This window comes from Boleophthalmus pectinirostris, unplaced genomic scaffold (genome assembly GCF_026225935.1).
Source record: "Boleophthalmus pectinirostris isolate CB_2022bp ecotype Guang Dong unplaced genomic scaffold, ASM2622593v1 HiC_scaffold_16, whole genome shotgun sequence".
NCBI classification, from domain to species: domain Eukaryota; kingdom Metazoa; phylum Chordata; class Actinopteri; order Gobiiformes; family Gobiidae; genus Boleophthalmus; species Boleophthalmus pectinirostris.
The window spans coordinates 38,402,942-38,411,613 of NW_026571095.1; positions in this window are offsets into that span (position 1 = coordinate 38,402,942).

The window sequence follows — 8,672 nt, forward strand, 5'->3', positions numbered from 1 at the left end:
GCACGTATCGGGCTTTGTCTTGTTTGCTCTTCTTTTTTTCCGTGCAGTTTACTTCCTCTGGGGTCAGGACCTTCTCCTGCTCAAGTTTATCCAGGAGCTGGTTCAGCACCTCTTCAGACACTCTCTGCACAAACTCAGAACGCATCGACTGGAGCTGCTGCACAGCACTGACTCCGGGACTGACCCGGGGCCTTTGGTCTTCACCCACAGTGACCTCTGAAGCACAGAAACAGACCTGATCAGAGCAGAGAAACAACAACACACAACAGAGAAACAAACACACAACAGAGAAACAAACACACAACAGAGAAACAAACCCAGCAGGACAATAACATGTGACTGACCAGTCATATTCAGCTCGTGTCTCCAGACCTCTGTGTTTTTTTCTGTGTTCTCTGTGTCCTCTGTGTTCTCTGTTCTGTTGTTGTCCTCTGTCAGTGAGATGGACAGTAGACCACAGTTCGGCGGCAGGCGCAGCTCACAGGATGGGTAATAGTTGGGTTCATGGTCCAAATCGTTAATAGTATTTCTAAAACGGGGGTCTTTTTAAAATCGTTACCTAAAGATGCCTGTACCTCACAGCCTTAGGTTGCATGCTCCAGTTCAATCACTCCTTGGGCCTGTGTACAGCTGTGTCTCATTTTCGTGCATGCACTACTGACTGCATACAGCAGGGGGAAAGTTTTTTTTTTTTTTACAAAGTGTCTATGGTAGTAAGAGTAGTAGTAGTAGTAGTAGTAGTAGTAGTAGTACATTGTTGAAAAAACACAATTTTGGGTCTGTTTGACCCACTAGGAGAGCGGGAGGGTTAAATAAAGGAAAAAACACAATTTTGGGTCTGTTTGACCCACTAGGAGAGCGTGAGGGTTAATAGACACTTTGTAAAAAAAAAAAAACTTTCCCCCTGCTGTATGCAGCGAGTAGTGCATGCACGAAAATGAGACACAGCTGTACACAGGCCCAAGGAGTGACTGAACTGGAGCATGCAACATGCATGGGGAGAGGGAGGCAGCAGTAGCTGAGGGGGCGGGGCTTATAGGGGAGAGGGAGGCAGCATTAGCTGAGGGGGCGGGGCTGCACAACAGAACCAACGCTCTAATAGGGGAGAGGGAGGCAGCAGTAGCTGAGGGGGCGAAGCTTATAGAGGAGAGGGAGGCAGCAGTAGCTGAGGGGGTGGGGCTGCACAACAGAATCAGGCCACCACAGAGGTCTTAAAAAATATGTGTATGTATATATATATAATCACACACACACATATAATATATATATAAATAATATATATTAAAACTAAAAGACATGGTAAAGGTTTTGAACTCCTCCCCCAAGTTGGGTTTTGAACTCCTCCCCCAAGTTGGTGAATAGATACTCATATCCATAAGCAGCTTTACAGTTAAGCCACACAACATGATATGGACTTTGACTGATCCAGTTTCCAAGCAGCTCTAAAATACCATTCAGGCAGACATCCTAAAGAAGCACACGTTTATATCACATTTTATAGGAGGGGGAGAGGGAGGCAGCAGTAGCTGAGGGGGCGGGCCTTATAGGAGGGGGAGAGGGAGGCAGCAGTAGCTGAGGGGGCGGGGCTTATAGGAGGGGGAGAGGGAGGCAGCAGTAGCTGAGGGGGCGGGCTTATAGGAGGGGAGAGGGAGGCAGCAGTAGCTGAGGGGCGGGGCTTATAGGAGGGGGAGAGGGAGGCAGCAGTAGCTGAGGGGGTGGGGCTGCACAACAGAATCAGGCCACCACAGAGGTCTTAAAAAAATATGTGTATGTATATATATATAATCACACACACATATATATATATATATATATATATATATATATATATATATATATATATATATATATATATATATATATATATATATATATATATATAAATAATATATATTAAAACTAAAAGACATGGTAAAATACACACATCTCTTAGACCATACTGTAAAACAGTATGGTCTAATTCAACTCATCAGTGTCCTATATGGTCTAGCAGTAAGGATTCCTGCCTTTCACCCAGGCACGAAGCACTATTTCCATATTTTGTGAGGAGTCAATTCAGTACTATGCTCCTCTCCACACAGGGGTTCAACCTCTTCAACTTAGCAGCAGGCTAGCGAGTGGATGTGTTAGCTATATAGGGGAGGGGGAGAGGGAGGCAGCAGGATCCTGTGCGGGGGTAGGGGGAGGCAGCTCTCCTGCCAGGAGAGCGGGAAGGAGAAACAAATATATTCGGGTCTGTTTGACCCCCCAGGAGAGTGTGAGGGTTAGGCTAGCGAGTGGATGTGTTAGCTATCCTGGCTGAGTGCAGGTGCACCAGGTAGTTACAGTGATGTCGAGCTGCTGCCTGAATTAGAGACACAAGGTACCTGTGCTGGGCAGGGGGAGAGGGAGGCAGCAGTAGCTGAGGGTGCGGGGCTGCACATCAGAATCATGAGCAGGGGAGGGAGAGAGTGAGGCAGCAGAATGTTAGCAAGTAATAATCCTCACTTATATGGTTAGGCTTGAGCTTCATCATTTCGAGAGCGCAAAAATAGAATTGCACAGCTAAATGCACTTGGGTGCCTGGGCGGTGAAGGGGATGAGGGAGGCAGCAGTAGCTGAGGAGGTGGGGCTGCACATCAGAATCAGGCCACCACAAAAATATGTGTATGTATATATATATATATATATATATATATATATATATATCTACACATGAAGTTTGAACCCAGGGACAACTGCTTCAACAACAAGTCAAAATCACGACTGTACAGAAGTATCAAGAACATTTATCTGCTTGCTTGAGTGAGCAAGTATACTTGACATCAGTGCCATTTATCCAAACAGCTGGGAGAGCACTATGGAATTAGCCTTTCCCCGACCTGAGACACCAGCTAAGGCCATGACTATCCAGCGCCAGGAGTCAAATGTCTCCTCAACTGTGGATGTGAAGAAGCTGGGGAAATGTGTATGCCCTAAGGATGAAACCCCTGAGAAAGAAAATGTGGCAATGGAATCTGAACAACAAGAGGCCACTGTCATACATGAGAGCGACGAGTTTACATACCTTGTGCCCTGTGATTGCAGACTCAACAAGTTAATAGGGCTGCACAATAAAAAGAGAGGATGTGACACTTGCTCTGGTGACTCAGATAGCGAGAAGGAGAATGAAGATCCAGACAATAACATCCCGGAGAGTCAGATGTATCAGGAGGACTGAATCATCCCAAATGATACATAATCTCATGTATTTTATGTAATCTGTATTACCATTATCATTTACTATATTCATATTATCATTTACTATACTATACTTACTATATACTATTATTATTTTTATTATTCTTATTCAGCAGCCGTTTAATGTACCTTAGTTGTGTGTTAGTGTCGAGAGAGGTTATTACTTGGTTAAAGCCCTCCAAAGTTTATGTGGTGGGATGGAGAAGGCATGAAACAACCTCTCTCAACATCTTAAGGAGCATATAATGAACTTCTGCACAAAGTCCTTTATTTTGTGTTCTTGTGTACAATAACTTGTTGAGTTCCTTTGTTTCTTTTTAAAGACAATACAAGCATGTTTCGACTGCTCGCTGTAAGCCATCTACAGAAGAGTCACCAAGAACCTCCAGGGAACTGGTGACAGTTCTGAAGATGACTAGCAGCTAGCAGCCGAAACATGTCTACTGTATTGTCTTTAAAGAGACTCCGAGGAGTTTAGTATTTTTTTCATTGTATACATATTATTATCATTACTAATACCACCATATATGATACTGTTATATTATCTTCAGTAGTAATAGTGGTGCACTGTTATGTAGTAGTAGTAGTAGTGGTGCATTGTTATATTGTTATTAAAACATGATTGTCTTTATCTATCTTAAAAGTTGTTCTTATCATGGATGTAATAAATAAAAATTAATAAAAGAGACGAAGGCTTGAGTATACATTTCTTTATTAATGTTCTTTTTTTTTTTTTTTTTTCTTCTCTCCATCCCTGTGTTCAGCACTACCACAATAGTCTTTGAGTGGACACAGCATGTCTCAATGTGCAGATACGACTTTCCTCTCCGGATACTCATACAGACTTTCCACAGAGTCCACATAGCACGCAATCATGGCTAACATAGCATTTACATGACAGTAGTGGTGTGTCAACTCCAGTATGAGTGGTCTTGTAAAAGCACTGTGATCAGGTCCAATCCATGTGCCGTCTTTTGTGTTGATGTGAAGAAACTCAACACTGGCCAAACAGTTCCCCTCGTGGGTTGTCAGCGTCCTGTTCTTCAGCAACGTACAGCAAAGACCTGCAAGTCAGAATTAGAGCACCACAAAGGTCTCAAAAATATGCAGATATACAAGTGAAGTGGTAGAGGGAGGCACAGTAGGGGGAAGCAGCAGGTAGCTGAGGGGGCGGAGCTGCACACCACAATCAAGGCACCAGAGATGGCCTCAAAAATATGCATATATATACATATACACACACACACACACGTGAAGTGTGAACCCAGGGACAGTTGCTTCAGATTGTAGTTAAATCAACAAGTCAATATTACTACAGGACTACAGAAGACTACAGAAATTACTACATTACTACAGAAGTCTCTGGACAATTTATCTATCACACACACTTGAAAACATTTAGTATTTACCTCTTAATTAAGAGAAAAGTTTGCTTGCTTGCTTGCTTGAGAAGATATACTTGACATCAACGGCATTTATCCGAAGAGCGGGGAAAGCACTATGGAATCCTCCTTTAAGCCTCTGTCACATGCTACACCTATGTGTATCCAGCAGCAGATGTCAGATGGAGACTCAACTGCAATAAAGACAAGTGTGAATCTGGAGAAAAGACAAGTGTACACAATGGCCAGAGCACATGGTAAAAAACATGATGGCCAGTGTATCAATATGGATGCTGATGGAAGCAGGTCTGAAAACCAAAAGATTGGACACAGGTCCACCAAGACATACAAAAGAATCCGCAGAAATACCATAGCAGGGGACAAACCCGTATTACCTGAAGATGAGCCTTGCCCTCAAGAAACTAAAAAAGAAAAAGTGTCATACGAATTCGAGATGGAGAGTAATGATCCAGACAATAACATCCCGGAGAGTCAGATGTATCAGGAGGACTGAATCATCCCAAATGATACATAATCTCATGTATTTTATGTAATCTGTATTACCATTATCATTTACTATATTCATATTATCATTTACTATACTATACTTACTATATACTATTATTATTTTTATTATTCTTATTCAGCAGCCGTTTAATGTACCTTAGTTGTGTGTTAGTGTCGAGAGAGGTTATTACTTGGTTAAAGCCCTCCAAAGTTTATGTGGTGGGATGGAGAAGGCATGAAACAACCTCTCTCAACATCTTAAGGAGCATATAATGAACTTCTGCACAAAGTCCTTTATTTTGTGTTCTTGTGTACAATAACTTGTTGAGTTCCTTTGTTACTTTTTAAAGACAATACAAGCATGTTTCGACTGCTCGCTGTAAGCCATCTACAGAAGAGTCACCAAGAACCTCCAGGGAACTGGTGACAGTTCTGAAGATGACTAGCAGCTAGCAGCCGAAACATGTCTACTGTATTGTCTTTAAAGAGACTCCGAGGAGTTTAGTATTTTTCTCATTGTATAGATATTATTATCATTACTAATACCACCATATATGATACTGTTATATTATCTTCAGTAGTAATAGTGGTGCATTGTTATGTAGTAGTAGTAGTAGTAGTAGTAGTGGTGGTGCATTTTTACATTGTTATTAAAACATGATTCTCTTTATCTATCTTAAAGTTGTTATTGTCATGGATGTAATAAATAAAAATTAATAAAAGAGACGAAGGCTTGAGTATACATTTCTTTATTAATGTTGTTGTTTTTTTTTCTTTTCTTCTCTCCATCCCTGTGTTCAGCACTACCACAATAGTCTTTGAGTGGACACAGCATGTCTCAATGTGCAGATACGACTTTTCTCTCCGGATACTCATACAGACTTTCCACAGAGTCCACATAGCACGCAATCATGGCTAACATAGCATTTACATGACAGTAGTGGTGTGTCAACTCCAGTACGAGTGGTCTCGTAAAAGCACTGTGATCAGGTCCAATCCATGTGCCGTCTTTTGTGTTGATGTGAAGAACCCCAACACTGGCCAAACAGTTCCCCTCGTGGGTTGTCAGCGTCCTGTTCTTCAGCAAGATACAGTCATACTCCCCAGTCATGTTGTCTTGTCCAACAGGGTTGATGATACCAGACCGTGTTGAAGCTGCTGTACTCTGTTTGGTGGAAGATAGTTCATTAAATACACTGTGATTTGTTTTAGTTTTTTTTTACTTTGCAAATTGTCACGTACAGTTTCTTGCACTGTGGCTGCATATACGGCCCACGGGTTTACAGGTAGCGTGACTGAGATTTGTAAGAGGTGCTATTTCTGCCAAGAGGCACAGAAAAACCTTCTACTGCTGGGTTGCTGCTGTGCTGATCCAGTTCATGTTTCCCTTTGAGCACTGTGGAGGTCATTGCTACAGTGCAGACATACAGGATATACACCATTATATTGAACACAGCGATAGTACTCTCTACAGAGTGTAAACGCACCACGTCTCGAGCAAGAGGTCGGTACAAAAACTCCATGCATCCAGCAATAATACTCATAAACAACTCCACATTCATCATGACTAGGCAGGCTAGCACTGTCCTGGTACTTTTGGAATAGGTGCCGTGGGAGCCAAGGTGGTTGTCCACTTTGACTTTGCTTTTGGCAGCAAAATAACTGAGCACAATACTGACGACCAGGGACAGCATTCCGACCAAGGCGAGAAAAACCCCGCCATAGATGTACGCATACTCATAGTCCGGTCTGATATGAGTGCCAGGGTCGGGGGAGGTTAGAGCTGGAGCACTGAGCGTCCTGGTAGTCATCCGTGTACTATAATTGTTGTCAATTAGATACAAGATGTTGTTAGGTAAGGTCAAAAATCCAACAATCATTGCAGTAATGGTACCCATGGCTGCTCCAAGTTTGCCTTTGAAACGGGATACGGTGCTGACTGCTTCAGGGACAATTGATATTCTGGTGTTAAAGAGATCCTTGCTTGCAGATATGACACTATCATATCCTCCCGCCGCGTGTTCTCGTTTTTTTGCGCTGCATCGTATTGCAACCACTGTACTCTATATACTGTATCTATTTAGCTATCCAATTCACAAACTATTTTCCTCCCTCCCATATACAGAGATGATGTGTGTTCCCGGACAACAAAGTGCAAGCACAGTAATGCTGAGTGAACCTGTAATTGAGTTTCATCTCATAAATAGTACTCTTTGCGCGAGGTCTACAGCCGACCACCGATGGTACAAGGTTCAGGGCATCACCAAAACCCTAGACTCTATGTTGAGACAGCGAAAGCAGTCGTCGTCCTCGTCGTCGTGTACGTCTACGTCTACGTGTAACGTTAATATGATGAGCATGGATTTGTTCTTGCGGGTGGTTCAGGACATGCACAAGAACCCGCGCAGCACCCTGGAGTGGGTACCCGAGTATATCAGAGAGCTGAATGCACCCATAGCCAAAGGAGTTGCACTGAGGAATGCCTTACTGCTGCTCCTGTGCAGTACTCACTGCCTAACAGCGGAAGCCTGTAGACGGGTTTGGAACAGATGCCGTATATCTATGGCAATTGGGACCAGTGTAGACAGAGAATGCAAGGACGCATTCAATGGCAAAAGGGAGCTGAGTGAGATGGGCCTTGTCTCTCGCTTGATTCTCTCACAACTGTTTGCTCTAGGCCTGCAGCCCATTTGTGCGGGGCTTAGAGTGGCGGGACTGCCGAGTCCCGACAGGTTTACAGAAACTACAGGGCTCTCGTACACGTACCACAACGGCTGCGTACGCGGCTGCACGTCCCTTGACAAGATGTGGAGCTCCTACTCAGAGGTCGACCTTGTCGCGTTTGATAACGTGAATGGCAACATTGCTTTGCTTGAGCTCAAGACTCGACAAAATGACATTCTGGACCCACAGACACTTTGGCGCTACAGTGCGCAATTGTGGCTCACGTGGCTTATGTTCTCACTTACCTATCCGAGCATGGCAGAGCGTTCCGCAGCATACTTGGTAATGATCCGACCTGGCACCAATCAGCTGATCATACGCAATTGTCTGAGACCAACAATTTCCAAGAGTATGCGCAGAAACTTCCCGTGGCTGAACTGTTTTTGCCCGCAGGTGCTCAACTGCCTGACTCCACTCTGCGTAAATATGAGAGTCGAAAAGAAGTTAGCCTCTGGAGCTAAGGGCTTGGCCAAAAATAAGTTAGACCCAAACAAGCTGTGTTATAGAGAAATATGCTTTATAACCAAGACAAAAAAGGGACATTTCCAAACATATAAATTATATAAAGGAAGGACACTGGTCAAGATGTAAAGTGTGTGTGTGTGTGTGTGTGTGTGTTTCTCTCTGTCTGTCTGTGTTTTGTTTTTGGTTTTTTTTCCAGAGGGGATAACTGTAGGGTCATTTTTGTCTTTTCTGACATGGAGGCCTGTTTTTGTAGTATATGTTGAGAACAAATTCCCTCCAAGACCAGGATTTTTCTTCTTCTTCTTTTTTTATGTCCAGTTCAGTTGTTATTAGTTTATCAAGATGGGTCTGCAGAAAAAAGGTTTTCATGCAATG